Source organism: Meriones unguiculatus, chromosome 9 (genome assembly GCF_030254825.1).
Source record: "Meriones unguiculatus strain TT.TT164.6M chromosome 9, Bangor_MerUng_6.1, whole genome shotgun sequence".
Classification (NCBI taxonomy): domain Eukaryota; kingdom Metazoa; phylum Chordata; class Mammalia; order Rodentia; family Muridae; genus Meriones; species Meriones unguiculatus.
Window position 1 is genome coordinate 96,741,035 of NC_083357.1, and position 17,045 is coordinate 96,758,079.

At 44.0% G+C, this 17,045-nt stretch overlaps 1 protein-coding gene across 4 annotated transcripts in view; it reads right to left on the reverse strand.

Moving 5' to 3' along the window:
* The window catches only part of Klf12 (KLF transcription factor 12), a 605,156-nt gene that overhangs the window by 423,745 nt on the left and 164,366 nt on the right, over positions 1–17,045 (reverse strand). The window contains exon 1 of one of the 4 annotated variants that reach the window (XM_060391528.1): positions 5,682–6,235. The exons of 1 other annotated variant lie outside the window; for it this stretch is intronic. The gene's annotated coding sequence lies outside the window, so the exon portion shown is untranslated. Of the gene's footprint in view, positions 1–4,507; positions 4,776–5,390; positions 5,657–5,681; positions 6,236–17,045 lie in introns of those variants that run through there. 2 more of the 4 variants (XM_060391527.1, XM_060391530.1) reach the window with 2 other exon arrangements.

The window sequence follows — 17,045 nt, forward strand, 5'->3', positions numbered from 1 at the left end:
TAGTAAGAGGGGTGAGGAGAGGTCCAGAGCAGTCATCCGGTCAAACTGGTCACAACACCAGGGCCTTACAGTTCTCCAGAGTGACTCTTAGCCACATTACCTCATGTAACCCCCCACCACTGTTCATAAAAAAATTTCACCAAGGTCGTCTCAAATAGGTAAGGAAGACAAGCAGACTCAAAGTGAGACATGCTTGCTATACAAAATGTGCTCTCTTAGAGGCTACCTGATCCAAAAATTACAGCTTTACTTTTCATTTCAGGGTTTTACAATAATCCGTCCTGTCTGTCTTCAGGCAAAGGCACACATGTAATCTATCTTGGTTTTCTTTGAGAAAGGGTGGGTTTTATGTTTTCTTAGGAATTACTTTATATTCTCTTATGACTTAGCTTGTTAATCCCATAGTGAAAATGCCATTTTTCTAAATGCAGAATCGGATTGAGAAGACTTGCCACGCATCCCCCTGTTTACATATGTGTGTCACATTTTACCATGATTATCAGTTATAATGGCTAGGGTGGGGAGGACAAGATACCAATACAGAGAATATGAACACATGCGCTTAAATATAAATTCTAAATATATGCATAATTAGCAATCTGACAAACACAACAGATATGCACCCTCACAAAGAGTTGTGGGAAGCTACTCACTCTAAAAATCATGGCCATTGCTGTACCTTGGACACAATCTCTGTCAAAACCAGTAAGCAGTAATCATAGCCTTCAGTGGGGGAGAAAAGTGTCTCTGAGCACACCAAAGGTTTGATTTCTCATGTTGCATGGGGCAGGACCGCCACAAAGATGATCCTGCTACTCTCTTGGTATCCAGACAGCAATACTGTTTGGACCAATTTAATAAGTGAAAAATGAATATGGAAAACCATGTACTACAGGACTAGTAACGAAGTGCAGAGAATGACTGTTGAGTGCTTGGCCCTAATGGGAACAGCTACATCATAGCCTGCCCTCTCATGCCACCAGCCAGGCAGAGGAACACGGAGGAAGAGAGGGTGGGAAGGAGGAGAGAGTGCTATGAGACGTAATCATCTGGACACGACATGGCTGTCGCACTGACATGTCAGTGTAAACTCACTGCAGCTATGTTTACCTGCACAAGACCTGCACAAGACATGCACAAGGCCAAGCCAACCAGATCAGTCAACATTCCAGTAGGTAGAACTGATAAGAATATAACACACAAACACACACACCGGAGGACATAAACACAGAAAGGGGTATGTTGGGAGTGTCCATGGGAAGAAAGAAGAGAGAGCTTATATAGATAGAAATAATCAAGATACATTGTATACATGTATGAAACCATGAAAAAATAAAAAGTTCTTCTAAAAAAAAAAACCAAATAAATTATGTTTATATGTAAATCTGTAACTGTTAAAAAAAAAAGGCTTTAAGTTAACAAAAAGAAAAAATTGGCTATCAGAGTATAACTCATTCACTGGATATCCTTAAATCTGCTGCCAGACCAAAGCAAATTTTTATAGGGCAGTATAATTACTCAAGTAGCCACTTTGTGACAATAAACACCCGAAGCCAAAAGAATCCTTTTGTAACCTAATTACTGAGAATATATAGAGAAAGCAACCGTGTAATCCAGAGCATGTGTCTGCCACAAGCCCTCAGTAGCTGACTTCAGACTGGGTGTGGTTTGTGTGTCCCCCAAGAAGGAATTCGGGTGGACTGGTCACACAGAGTTAGAACCCAAGCAGGTCTGTGAGAGCCACAGGCAGCTGACCTTCCAGGCACTGGGCAAGGCCCATCTGTCATCTCCCGTTCTGCTTCTGGGAGCGGAGTGGGTGTGGTAGATGAGTTAAGGCTGTGGTTACAGGGTGTTGCCAGTGACTTAATTTCAATATTTTTACCCTTCCATTTTTGCACACATTTAAAACCAAAAGCTGTGCATAACTCACAAGCTGAAGAAAGAAAACAATATATAATCACACATATATGATAAGCGGGGTGTGGGGGTACATTCCTGTCCTGAACCCAGAAGGTGGAGGCAGGAGGATCAGGAGCTCAAGGGAGCTACAGAGAGGGTTAAAGTCCTGCCAGGGTTACATTAAAGGGAGGGGGCACCAATATATAAGTATTTCCACTCTGCCATTGTACTTATTTGTAAAATGTAAATGGTCCAGCCAGAAGCTGCAATTCACTTCAGAACTCATAAAAAGGAATGTTACTCTCTAAACAAAAAGAGAGCAGCAGTGTTCATGTGAAGATTCTTAACTCTTGCTCACTAACCAACATGCAAGCACAAGGGATATAATATCAACAATAATGATAACAACAACAGTAATAATATTTGTGCCATTACAATTTTTGTAGAAATACTTTTTTTCGGGGGTTGCGGGGGGATTTGAGACAGGGGTTTCTCTCTACAGCCTTGGCTGGAAACTCAGTTGTAAACCAAGCTGGCCTCAAACTCACAAAGATCCTCCTGCCTTTGCCTCCCTGAGTGTTGGGATTACAGGCATGCACCACTGCTCCAGGCTTATATACTTTGTATTAATATACACACACTGCATCTACACTTATGAACCCAAAACACTTAAGAATGCTTCTCCTAAATATAAACAAACCAATCATCTAGCACCTCAATTGGATAGAATTATTTTAATGTTATTTAAGTATAAAATAGGAAATTCCATACTTTTCATTTTGTATTAATTGGGGAAAACGCCCAGGACAGGTTTATGTTGTCAGCTATTGCAAATACTACCTCCCTGAATAAGGTTTCTCACGGCTGCAAACGAACCAACACGTCCCATTGATATCCCTCAGTACAGGCCTGGAGGACTAAGTAGTTAAATCAGACAAAACACTCACGATTTCAAATAAGCAATTTCATTTTGTTGATAACAGACTGCTTCGTGGCTCAACATCTGACTCCCAGAGACTCTGAAGATGTGTTTCCCCTTCTGAAGCCAGAAGAAAACTCTTGAGCAACATATATATCTACCTATGCATGGTCACGGTACTATAGACTGTAGGCTGTGCACATGCTCTGGGGACCAAACATCAAGCACCAGTAGGAGAAAGTACTACCTTTGCTTTTGGAACACACAGAGGCAGCAGCTGGAGTAAACAACAGCCAAGAGTTGCTAAGGTCAAGGTCTCAACTGCTAGACCAGGACCATGGCCTCTCAGAGGACATGGTTTCTTGAAAAAGACTTTCTACGGGATTGGGGGGGGGGCGGGCAAAATTTTTCATTCAACAAATACTCATAGAACACATTCCCAATAAAGTTGAGCTGATCAAAGCTTTTTTGAAATACGCCTTATTAAGTAATAGACAACTGAAGGACTTCAGTAACCAACAGAAATGAAACAAGAATGTTTTATTTACCCTGACACAGCTATGGTAGTTAAACATATGCAATTCATAAGTTAAGTTTTCATGTGAAAACATGTTAATTTTTCTAGTTTAAATATATTTTGCATTAACTACGAGTTAGCATCATAAACCTTTCTTTCTAAGTGCATTAAATGTTTCTGACAATTTTCAAATGCTCAAATTGCTCTCTCAAATTCAAATGAGCTTCGTCGACTCAGTATAGTACCAAGATTGACCAGGCAGCAGCGATACAGATGTGACTTAGGCAACTGAAATATCTGTCTTCAAACATTCTATTTCTAACAGCAGTCTACAGTTAATTTTTTTCCAGCCTGAAAATATACTCTTTGCATAACCAGTCTCTACCTGGTTTTTGTTTGTTTGTTTAGTGTAACCCGCCGTCAGATAAGGACCACCTAGTAGCAGGCTTTTTTTCTTCATAGGGAGGAGGGGTCCCCTGTGGTAATTAAATGCCAGTTTTAAAAGCGTGTCTAGGATGACGGTTTCTTTTCTCATCAAAGTGACCACTCCTATTCCCATCAGAAGCTGCTGCTTGCTAAAAGCCACCAAATGTCCTTCAAAGCATTTACTTATCCAAACAACTCTTTCCTCCACCGAGGGGAAAGAAGGCTTCCGAGGTGGATTTGCAGAATGACGTGTACTTGATTGGCAGATGTCTAAGAAACAACTAGATGCACACTGTCTAGATGTAAATAGAGCCTCTGCCTGTCTCCCCCGTGTTCCAGGGAGACAGAACGCTAACGCCACGTTAAAATATCTTAGTACTCAGTCAAGAATTCTATTAGCCAGTAGAATTATTTAAAACAATCCATTACAAAACGGAGATTTAAGCCATCTGTATAGTTACGTTCGAGAATACTAAACACAGAAACCGTTTATCCAGATTCCACATTCCGCTGTACTAATACTCTTTAACTCAACAAAGTCAGCTTTTATCAGCTGAATTAGGGCAATTACTAGTAAAGTATGCAAAACTGGAGGAGCAGGGGGGAGGGGGCTGGGAAGCCACAGGGACATATAACAAAGGAATTGGTACTTTTTCCAAGCATTTGCCTCAAATGCACCGAGAAGCGAAACTGTTGAGTGCACCCCACCCTTTTCCCCAAAGGTAAAAGTTTGCAAAGTTCTCTACCCAACAAAAGCAGAATTGATTCTCCCGAAGAGCACACAACGTGAACACCAACTAACGCCGCGGAGGTCAAGTCCTAGCCCACTCAGAGCTGAGCGTCTGGGGCTGGAAGTGGCTCCTAGGCCGGCTCCGCGGGCTTCCCGGGCCCAGGTGCCCTTACAAAGTTGTCCCTTGTCAACTCCGGCCAGGTCCTTCGTAATTGAAATTAACAGCCACAGGCCAGCCCCTGGCTACTCCCGTGGACCAGGCAGGGTAGCGAGTGACAGTTCCACATCGTTACTACCCGAGACAATAATGAATACAGCGCCAGGACCACTGTTGGTGCCAGCCACGCTATCTCCTCCTTAACCCCTTCCCCTCCACTCTCCAGAGCTCACACACTGCCCGCACGGCCCGCCCCGGTCCACATCCATTCGTGGGGACCAACTACTTCCACGGCACCCCCCCTCCCCCTCCCCCTCCCCCAGCAATTCAGCCCTGGGGATTAATTTCTCATCCTTGGCAACTGTCAGGCGAACAGTGCAACCAACAATTCCAGTCCGGGGGAGCAAAGCATTTGCTTAATTCACGCTACTTGCTAAGTTCTTTAAAAAATGTTTAGGGAGTGGGACAAGTAACCTCCCTCTTTCTTCTCCGCGAATCCGACCGCCGCTCCAGGCTCGGCAACAGCATCGCCCTACCCCGACCCCCTCCCGCTTCCCGACACTTCCCCCCCTCCCCCCCCCCGTTTAAGAACACAGACCAACCAAATGATTTAACTTGAGCAGATGACAGAAGGAAAATAAAACATGTTAAGAGAATAAGATCTGATTTGGGATGGCAAAAAAAAAAGGAGGGGGTTGTTTATTTTGATTAAAAAAAAAAAAAAAACGGAATCGGCACAGACCTGAATAGAAGCTGCAGAGCAGGAGAAATTGTTTTCTTTCCCTCACACAGAGTCCCCCTCTCTCTCTCTCTCTCTCTCTCTCTCTCTCGCCCTTTCTCTCTCTCACACGCGCGCGCGCACACTCGCGCGCACACACGCGCACACACACACACACACACACACACACACTCGCACACGGCGTCACCCGCGCACACTCACACGCACAAGCAGAGCCTCTCAGCTGCTCTCTGCAGTTCTCAGGAAATGAATGGGGGGCAACCCGGGGAACTGTTGTACTTGCAAATGACTTACCCGGATCACATGATGCGCTAAATGTAGGGTGGGCCTGTGGGTGGAGGCTGCCGAGACGCGAGCCCGGGTCTAACGTGGGGAGCCTCGCCAGGCCCGCATCGAATTACCCCGGGGCCCAGCCGAGGGGGTTGCAAGAAGCCGGTTCTCCTCCCTTTGCAGCCGGCAGCTCAGGAAATCGGAGAGGCGCCGGGGGTGGGGCGGGGTGGGGTGAGGTTGGGGTGTGTGTGGGGCGTGGAGGGGGGGTGAAAACAGCAAACCCCCAAACAAAAGAGCTCCGAGCCCTCCTCCCCAGAAACAAAGCCCCGCCGCTGCGGGCGAGCCCCGGGGTGGGGCCGAGGGCGGGGGCGGCGGCGGGGAGGGGCTCGCTCAGCAGGCGCTAAGTCGCTTTATTGCCATAAAATGGGGCCCCGAGCCGCTCCGCCGGAGGATTAGGAGGCGGGCTCTGAGTGTGATGGTTGAAATCCCCTGTGGGAAACTAACCCCTCCCCGATCGCAGAGGTAGAACGCGACACCCACTGCCCAGCCCTCGCCTCGCCTCGCCAGCCTGGCCAGCAGCAGGGGGGTGGGTCCGACGAGCCGCCACCCCGCCCCACCCCGCCCCACCCCTGCCCCCGCCCCTGGCCCTGGGCCTCCGCCGCGCCACCCGGTCACCTGCACCACCTCTCTGCGGCACCCTAAATAACCCACACATGGCCCCTGCCGCTCCCGGAGCCGCAGCCTGGGGGCGATTCCAGGGGTCTCGGAGAGGGGAACCCCAAGATGACAACTCTCATTGGAGAGACTCCTGCTGAGCTGCCACCAAGCACCCCTCTCTTTTGTGTCACCGCGCGCCTAGGCAGCCTCGGGGAGAGAATTGGGAGACAAATAAAGCGCCCAGCCAGCGTGGCCCTTGCCCACTCCCCACCGCAGCCAGGGTGGGTGGGGGCGAGCGAGCAGAGGGTCCCCGCGCCCTAGCTGTCCCCGCGGCTCAACCACCGCGAACTTGGAAAGGTGTAGGCGGAGCCGGCGGAGTCTGCGGGGGTCCGCCCCCGGGCGCCCAGCGGCCAGGGCAACAATGGGGTCCCGGCGGGGGTTGCCCCGAGGGTAGCGGGGCCAGAGAGACTGGACCAGTGACAAGGTGGGGGAGAGGGGGATCATTGTTTAGGTCAGAGTGAGTCTCAGGTTGCTGGAGGGGCAGGGGCGCCCCGCTCGCCGAGATTCACCTTGGCGGGATGAATGGGGGCGAGGTGCGGGCGTGTGCCTCACTCGGGGACGCGGGCACACCGGGGGCGCCTGACCGCGCCGGTTATTTGGGAGAGCGGGGGAAGTCGAGGTCGCGGGGAGGAAAAGGAGGGCTCGGGCTGAGCCGGGACCCCGGCCAGGGTAGCGGGGACACGAGTAGGGACAGAGTCGGTGTTCGGTCCCCGGTGCTGGACGCCATCCCCCGCGGCCCCGCCTGTGCGCACCGAGCCCAGGATCCGCGGGATTCTGGGCGGGGAGAGGGAGGAGGCGGCTCTGCTGTTCCCTCCGCGGCCGGGAGGACTCGGGGTCAGGCCGCCCGGGAGGGTCGGCGGGGGCGGGGAGCGGAGGAAGCGGAAAGGGCCCGGCGGGGTGCGGGAGCGGAGCTGGCCCCGGGCGGCCGTTGACGGTCGGGGGACAGCGGGTACCACTTTCTTGAAGCCTGGGTTGGCTCCCGGGGCCTGGCACACCTACTCGGTGCCTCTGAGCCCGCCCTGCGTGGGAAACCGCCCTGAAGGTGGGAGGCTGCGAGGGGAAGTTTGTGTTAAAGAAAAATTTGCAGTTCTCTGGAGTGGAATGGGGTGGGAAGAGAAACCGTGGGGAGGCTGAGAAACAGGAAATGAGAGCGAAAAAGCAAATTCGAGCCAGGAAAAGCCAGCTTCTACATCTGTGTGGCACCGTGGCATTTGCTGAGCACTTAAGGCCCAGGTGCGCTGTTAATGAAAACAAAGGCGGGGCAGCGGCTGGCCGGGCTCTGCCCTTGGCTCCTTTTGTGAAGGAGGCCAATGGGAAAGGTGGTCCAGCCCGAAGAGGACTGGCGCGGCCCTGTCCTAGTCAGGACAGGATGAATCAGCGGCTGGAGTCCTCTCCTCAGTAAAACAGGACTGAGGGAGACAGTGTGTCCCCGTGTTGAGGTTTCGAAGAAGAACAAATGAGATAAGCGTGAAAGTGTCTGAAATTTGTGCGGTACACTCTTCCAGAGAAGTAGCTCTGCATGAAAAAAGAAAACAGTGGAAGCTGGGCGTTGTAGGACTCAGAACCCAGGAAGGAAATGGGACTGAGAGGCTGAAGGGTTGGTTCACCGGGGAAAGGGAAGGTCTCTGTTCCAAGAATTGTTAGCTGCGAAACCTCAACCTGAGCTGATCTTGGGAAGAAGCCCTTCTCCACCCTCCTGCTTCCGGACAGAAAGAACGCTTGCAAACTCAAGTTTGAAATATTGCAGAATACCAGCAAGCGTGCAGTATTTAAAGGAAAATCTCTCCTCTACCGGAATCACTAAAATTTCCCTGCAGGTGGGGCTAGGGTAGGCAGGGAGTGAATTTAACGAAGGATGGGAGGATGCTCTGAGAAATTATGTCATCCTGGCAGCCCTTGCGCTAACAGCTTTCTCAGAGAGCCGAGTGCCGGCGCAGTTCATCAGTATAGTCTATAGTGAATGACTCTATGCGCGGGAAAACAAAATGCCTCCTCCCTATAGCAACAGCCATGGGCGTGTTAGTCAAATGATGACGTTTGAAACTAATCTGCAAGAACTCATTCCAGAGGGAGAAGGAAATTAAGGGCAGGTCAAGGTTAATATCTAGAGGCTGGATAGGGCTTGTGGTTAAAAGAAGGAAGTACATCAAGTATTAAAAAAATGTAAGCAGCATTTTGAAAAAAAAAATACTTTTAAGTAGGGATTAGAAATATTAAAATATGGCAACTCTCCAGCTATAAAGGAGGAAAATGAAAAAAATAAATAAATAAAGGTTTGGAAGGGAGAAGCCTGCCAACCAGGGACGAGTATAGGAAAGCAAATACAAAAAAAAAAAATTTAAAGGGATGGATGTTACTGAGATTCAGATCGTGTGAATGTGTATGTGTGTTCGTACACCCTTGTGCAAGCATTTGTTTCTAATGGAGTTTATAACATTCTGCCTCTGTACAGAACTTAAAACCTCAAAGTGTAAACAGAAGGAAGTGAGGCAAGGAAACATTGTCTGTACTTTTTGCTGTTTAGGTCTTTCTACTCCATATGTGTTCAGGGCTAGGGAAAGTCAGAACAGTAAAAACAGCAAGGTTCCTTTTAATCAAGAGTGTACAATTCTGATAATGTAAAAGAATAGTAAGAGAGAAATTACTAAATTTTAGAATTTCAGGACTCAAAGTATTTATGAAATCTAATCCCGTAGGATACTTCAATACCGTTTCAAAGCAAAAAGCTTTGGACTAAGGATGAAGACCCATTCACCTACTTCTTACTTGGTCTTTAACCCGAAGAAATACTAAAAAAGCTGAAATGTGTTATTTTGAGCTACACATGATCCTCACATTGGATATTATTTACCTAACACAATGTTCAGAAAAAGAAGAGAAAGCAAAAAAACTCTCCTAGGCACATAAGTGACTCAACATCAATTACATAACAAACTAACAACTCTTTTGTTTTTAAATAATATGAAAGTACACATTCCTACCTACCCTCCCATTTTTTTAAAGATCTCATACTTAACCAGTAGGAATTTACTGAAAAATCAGTAAGACCATAAGAGAAATCTTTTATAGTATTAAAACGTTTCAACTTGTACCTCATACCAATTTCTGTATGGTCAAAACTTTCTTCGATGTGTATTAAAAGTAGTTAATCATTTGGATTAAAGAGGCCAAACTTCTCGGGTGATTTAACATTAACTCTGGGTGGAGCTAGGGGAAATGAGTCCATTTCAGGAATCAAAGCATTGCAGGAAGATTAGAATCAACTGGAAGTGAAAATAAAAGTGATTTTCACAGCCCTAAATAAAGTTTAGAAAACAACCAGTCTGGTTCCCAGGGCTAAACACGCACATGAACAGAGACATTTTCACTGCCTATATTTTACATCACATGTCATAGTTTGGCAATAATGTGCAACAAAGGGGAATTCTGTTCAAGAATGAGAAAGGCACGTTGAGAATCTCTAGTACAAATGCAAACAGCTGGTGATATTATGATATGATGTAGTAAGCAGGATATTTTGATTCGGATGGTGAACTGTCTGAAAACTGGGAGAGAAAAATGTCACTTTGTAACTTTGTCACAGTCATCTAGGGTTTGAGTTTCTCTAGGTTAACCATCATGTATTAGACATCCACTTTTCCAAGTTCCTGCCACACTTTCTTCAGACCTGTCATCCTCAGTGCCACTAACATCAGTTCCTCTTCAGACACCCAGCTCTGAACTTCCTGCCCCCTTCTGTGCAATCCATCCCACCCTACCCTAGACAAAGCCTGAACTATGTTTATATTCCTGTATCTACAAAGCCCAGTTGGGAGTTGGCACAACTGTTTCAGCACAGCATCCTGGCATGTTTAGACCCTGTTTTGACTTTCTTATCTGGTATTCTGCCTTCCAGCCCAAGGAGTCAGGCCACCATGACCTAGCCACCACTGGATGCCTTTACTGAGTGCTTTTTCTCTCTCCTCCTGTGAACTCTCTGAACATGGCTGCACGACACCCCACAAACATATAGGCAGAGCCTATCCAGTCATTAAAAACATTCTCTTTGCCTTCTTGGAACTTTTTTTTTATCATAATGCGAAGATTATTTCATTTGCTGTATAAGCCCCTCCCCTACCTGTGTGTGTGTGTAAGGAAATCAGAATTTTTTTTTATCTATTTAAATTTGAGACCAATATGAGACATGCTAGGTCAAATAGACACCAATACATGTTGCTTTCTTACTGTGTTCTGTTACATAAATACTGATGCTTCCACTAACTATAGTTGGCTCAACTATTACACACATTGTATTGAGAATAAGAGCTGTGCCTTAACTCTTTTTTTTATTTTATTTTATTTTTTTTATCAGTTACATTTTATTAACTCTGTATCCCAGCCGTGTCCCGATCCCTCATTCCCTCCCAGTCCCTCCCTCCCTCCCTCATCTCCACCGTGCCCCTTTCCAAGTCCACTGATGGGGGGGACCTCCTCCCCATTCATCTGATCCTGTTTTATCAGGTATCTTCAGGACTGGCTGCAAAGCCCTCCTCTGTGGCCTAACAGGACTGCTCCTCCCTTCGGGGGTGGGGAGACCAAAGAGCCAGTCATTGAGTTCCTGTTAGAAATAGTCCCTGTTCCCCTCACTTTGGGAAACCAATTGGTTACTGAGCTACCACAGGCTACATCTGAGTGGAGGTTCTAGGTTATATCCATACATGGTCCTTGGTTGAATGTCAGTCTCAGAAAAGACCCTGTGCCCAGATATATTTGGTCCTTGTGGAGCTCTTATCCTTTCCCCATCAGACTAATTCCCCTTCTTTCTTATGATTCCCTGTACTCTGCCAAAGGAGCTGTGCCTTAACTCTTAACCACTCGCTTTACTTTCTTTTTACTCACTCCTACACTGACTTGCATATGGTAAGTGATTAATGATTGTTGACTAGAAGAAGCAATTATAGCAAATAAAACTTTAATGCTGTGGCTTAAAATACAATTTCTCAGAAAGCTTAAATTTCTGTTTATATGTGCAGAAAAAGTAACAACAAAACTTTTAGAATGTGTTGGTAAGCACCTTTGGCCGTTAATTCTAACAATGTTTTTCAGGTAATTTTAAGTTTAATGTTTTTACATTTAAACGCTATTAACATACCAAGTTTTACCTAAACTTACTGTCTCTCACATTTAGTTCTTTGAAAAGCAGTTTGTAAATCATACCACTTGGCATTACTCTTATTAGAATTATATAACATTGTACTGTATAGGTAAAAGTTCAGTTCCTCAATTTTAAAGAAAAAAATTCCCAGAAAATTTGTTTGTTTTTTTTTAAACATTTCTCAGTTTGTTGGGTTATAGACATTGGAGCTGTATTATCTTAGAGAGAAACATAATTTTTAACTATCATTTAGGGAATATGGTATTGGAAATGCCATGCTCTCTTAGAAATATAAAATATAAACCCTCATGAAAAGAACATAATTGACTTAAAATACAGAACTCATTTCAGGTCGTAGAAAAAGATATAGCAAGTGTCTATTCATGAAGAGATGATGAAAAGAGAGGGCCAAGGATGTAGCCAGGGCTAAGAATGCCCACTCAGCATTCCGAATCCTCAGTAACACACACACACACACACACACACACACACACACACACTCTCTCTCTCTCATCAGCAGAAAACTTAAGGATAACTAAAATATGACACACAATTAAAATACTCCCGAAAAAGTTACATACACTTAGAAATATTAAGAAATGCCAACAAAGGATAATCACACAGGAAATGACCATTAGAAGATAGGTCTTTTTTTCTTAAGATGAAATTTGTCATAAAATAACATTATGCTGTCTTAAGGTCTGCCTTTCCAGATACTATTTAGCTTGAGATACAGAATTGCATCCAATGTTCTCTAGGCTACCTAGTGGTCACTCTTGTTGTGTACCTCTCCTCCTGTCCCCACAATAATTATTTTCTAAACTATGGATTATATATATGGTGGGGTTTTTTTTCTTAATTTAGTCATTTTACATTCCAATCTTAGCCTCTTCTCCTGTCTCCTCCCAGTCCCATCCTCCTCTCTCTCCCATCCCATCACTGTTCTCTAGCCCTCAAAAAGGGGGAGCTCTCCTCTTTAACCCATGAGCCCAGACTATTAAGTCTCTACAGAACTGCCTGTATCCATTTCCTGTGTGGCCTATCAAGGCTGCCTTGCTCAAGGAGGTGATCGAAGAGCAGGCAACAGAGTTCATGTCAGAGACGGTCCCTGCTCCACTTACTAGGTGACCTATATGGAAACTGAGCTGCCTGTAGGCTATATCTGAGCAGGGGTCCTGAGTCGTCTCCCTGCATGGTCCTTGGTTGGTGCATCAGTCTCTGCAGGCTGCCCTGGGTTTACATTTGTTGGCTGTTTGGTCTCCTTGTGGCATTCCTGTCCTCTCTGGATCCTTCATTTCCCCAACTCTTCCATAAGACTCCCTGTGCTTTGTCCAAAGTTTGGCTATAAGTCTCAGCATTTGCTTCGATCCTCCAATGGTGAAAAGTTTTTCAGAAGACATCTATGGAAGGAAACCTTTTCCCTCTCTTCAACAATGTCCAGCATCTATTTTATTTGCCCTTCTGAATGAGAATTAAGCATTCTCCCAAGGGTCCTCCTTTTACTTAGCTTCTATAGGTATGTGGATTGTAGTATGGTTATCCTAGCACAGGAGACAACTTTATAAATAGAACAGCAAGAGCTCAGGCTCTAAAATCAACAATTAATAAATAGGACTTCATGAAACTAAAACACTTTTGTAAAGCAAAGGACACTCAACATAACAAAATAACAGCCTACACACTCGGAAAAGATTCTTAACAATCTTACATTTGACAAAGGGCTAACATCCAGAATGTGTAAAGAACTGAAGAAATTAAACACCAACAAACCAAATAAATAATCCAGTTTTAAAAATGGGGTACAGAGCTAAACAGAGAATTCTCAAGTGAGGAATCTCGAATGGTCAAGAAGCACTTAAAGATACGCTCGAGGTCTTTAGTCATCAGTGAAAAGCAAACCAAAATGACTCCGAGATTGCATCTTACTCATCAGAATGGTTAAGATAAAAAACTCAGGTGGCAACACATGCTGGAGAAGATGTGGAGAAAGGGGACCCTCCTCCATTGCTAGCAGGAGTGCAAACTTGTTCAACCACTTTGGAAACCAACCTGGCACTTCTTCAGAAAGCTGGAACAGCTCTATCTCAAGACCTAGCTATACCACTCCTGGACATATACCCAAAAGATGCTTCACCATACAACAAGGACATTTGTTCAACTATGTTCTTAGTGGCTTTATTCACAATAGCCAGTAACTGTAAACAACCCAGATGTCCCTCAACCGAAAAAATGGATAAAGAAACTGTAGTACATATACACAGTGGAAAACTATTCAGCTATCAAAAATAAGGACATCATGAAATTTGCAGGCAAATGGATGGATCTGGAAAAGACCATCCTGAATGAGATAATGCAGAAGGAGAAAGACATATATAATATATACTTACTTATAAGTGGATATTAGCCATATAATAAAGGATTATTTTTTACTGCAACTTTTATTAATGTCTGCATCTTGTCTTCAAGCCTTCCTTGTCCTTCCTAAATAATAGGTTGCCAGTATTCACCTAATGTATCCCATAACATTAGAATGTTTTTCCAAAATTTTACAGTTGTACTTACATCATAGGAAGTATTTTAGCTTCTTTGGTAAAAGGGGTGTAAACAATCTGGTGAATAATTTTCTCTGTTATATTGCTGAGGTAGTTTTAAATTTTATTTGTGGAAATTAATTTTTCTCTTTGGCAATTTCACACATTTGGATAATGCAGACTGGCCACCTTCGCCCCATATTCTGTTGCCCATTCTGCTATGCCTTTCTACCTCCATCCTTGCAAATCTCTTTCTCATAGTCATGTTTGTTTTGTTTCATGACCCTCCAAATTTAACCAGAACTATCTCTGTGACCATGGTTTTAAGCTATCCATCAGAGTCTGGCTGGCTCAGCACTCACAAAACTGAAAACAATGTCCCCTACCAAGAAAGAGCCAATATTTTATCAGTAAGGCTTTGGATCCCCCATCCTCCCACACACACTTTGGTGACTGATGAGGCTAAACTTTTTTTTAAACTGTTGTGGAAACTTATAAGTTATTTTTTTTCATAAATGTGTTACTATTTACAGTGACACCATCATACTTAGAGTGCTATTTTTTTTCTTTCATTCTTGCTGATGGTGAGGTACTTTAAAACAAAACAAAACAAACAAACACAAAAAAACCTTAAGGCACTAAATAAAAATAGCTTGAGGTTTGCATCCTTGAACTCTAGAAATATAAATGAGACATTCTTGAGCTTGGGCTGTGCGGAGCTCCTACTGCCATAGCTTGTTGGATAAATCATAAAGCTCTGAAGAGGTTGCCATGTTCATAGAAGCTTTATTCATAATAGCCAGAATCTGAAAACAACCCAGATGTCCCTCAACTGAGGTGTGGGATACAGAAATTGTGGTACATTTGCACAATGGAATATTACTCAGCAATTTAAAAACAAAGAAATCATGAAATTTGCAGACAAATGGTGGGAACTAGAAAATATCATCCTGAGTGAGGTATCACAGAGGCAGAAAGACACACATGGCATATACTCACTTATAAGTGGATATTAGGCATATAATATAGTATAAACATACTAAAAGAAGCTAAGCAAGAAGAAGCACCCTGCAAAAGATGTTCAGTCCTCATTCAGAAAGGCAAACAGGATGGACATAGGAAGGGAGAAACAGGACAGGAGCCTACCACAAAGGGCCTCTGAAAGATGCTACCCATCAGGGTACCAAAGCAGATGCTGAGACTCATAACCAAACTTTGGGCAGAGTGCAGGAAATCTAATGAAAGAAGGGGGAGATAGAAAGACCTGGAGGGGACAGGAGCTCCACAAGGAGAGCAAGAGAACCAAGAAATCTGGGCCCAGAGTTCTTTTCTGAGACTGATACTCCAACCAAGGACCATGTATGGAGGTAACCTTGAACCCCTGCTCAGATGTAGCCCATGGCAGCTCAGTCTCCAAGTGGGTACTCTAGTAAGGGAAACAGGAACTATCTTTGACATGAACTCAGTGTCTGGCTCTTTGATCATCTCTCCCTGGTGTGGGAGAGAGCAGTCTTACCAGGCCACACAGGAAGATAATGCAAATATTTCTGAAATGAGACCTGATAAGCTGGGGTCAGATGGAAGGGAAGGAGGACCTCCCCTATCAGTGGTCTGGGAAGGGGCATGGGAGAGAAAAGGGAGGGAGGATGGGATTGAGAGGGGATGAGAGTAGAGGCTACAGGTGGGATATAAAGTGAAAAAAATGTAATAAATAAAATAAATTAATAAATGAACAAAAAATGAAAGTTGCAACAGCCGAAGAGATCTCATAAATCCCTACCCAATACAAAGAAACTTGTTCTAGGGAAGGAGTACATGGAACAAGGAGTGGGGGATGACTTCTCATATTTTAAGTCTTAATTCAGGAAGTTTTAGTTGGTTTTAGTTTCGATATAGTCAGAAAGATCTAACTAGATCTACCATAGTTGAAGCTAAAATTAATTAGGTAACTGACTGATATGAAAGAATAGAGATAAAGAATGACATGAAGCCTAGTTTAAAACTTGAGAATAAAATAACATGAAATTAAAAGAGGAAGTGAGGAAAAGAGAAAGAAGTGTGTTGTATTGCTTAGTATCCCTTTCATCTGCAGAAAACAACCAAACTGACAAATACTACCTGGGATAGAAATTTTCTCCCACCCCTTGAAATGATAAAATCCAAAGCTAGGCTCTTACAGCTCCAGAGTCTGCTTCTATTCTTTCAGTACTTGAAAGCGATACATTCATTTTCATTTTCTGCTACCCATCTCAAATTTTGACTCTCTTTACACCAAGAAAAATGGAAACAAAGCTGAGGGCAGACTCTTACACAGGTCTTTGAAAATCTCACCTTTATCAACTGTTTCTCTTTCGGTATTCAGAGCTAGAATAATGAAATAGGAAATAAATATCATAACTGGAGTTACATATCTTTTCCAGGCAGACCAATCACAAGGTAGTGGGCACAGTGAAGGGCCTTTTGAGTGGAATTAGAAATTACCAACTGTGTCTGTATTTTGCTATATAATTTACATAATGCTTTTATCTTAAATCAGAAATCATTATACTGTTCCAGCCCTCTGCTGAATTCTTGATAGCATACAACAAAAGAAAAAAAAATTACAAGCTAGTCCTGTCATTGTTTTAAAGACATTAATTCATAACTATATTTTAAAATACTTTGTTATGTTTATTAATATACATCTTTCGCACTATGTGGTCAATAAATTATTAAAGCCTACAGGCCATAATGTAGTCAATTCTGAATTAATTCATGTGTGATTTACCAAAGGCAAAATATGAATAGTACTTTTGCTTCATCAATTTACACAGTCTGGTTATGGTTCTTCTTTCCACACCATTGATTTACATGCCTCTGAAAGAGCAAACACTACTTTTTAAAAGGTGAATAAGAAACTCATAATTAGGAAGGCAAACCCATGTCTTCTAAAATATTAACTACCTTTTCATTTCGGATTCAGATATTAGTAAGGCATTGGCGTGTGAACTACTGCCTGAGAGCCAG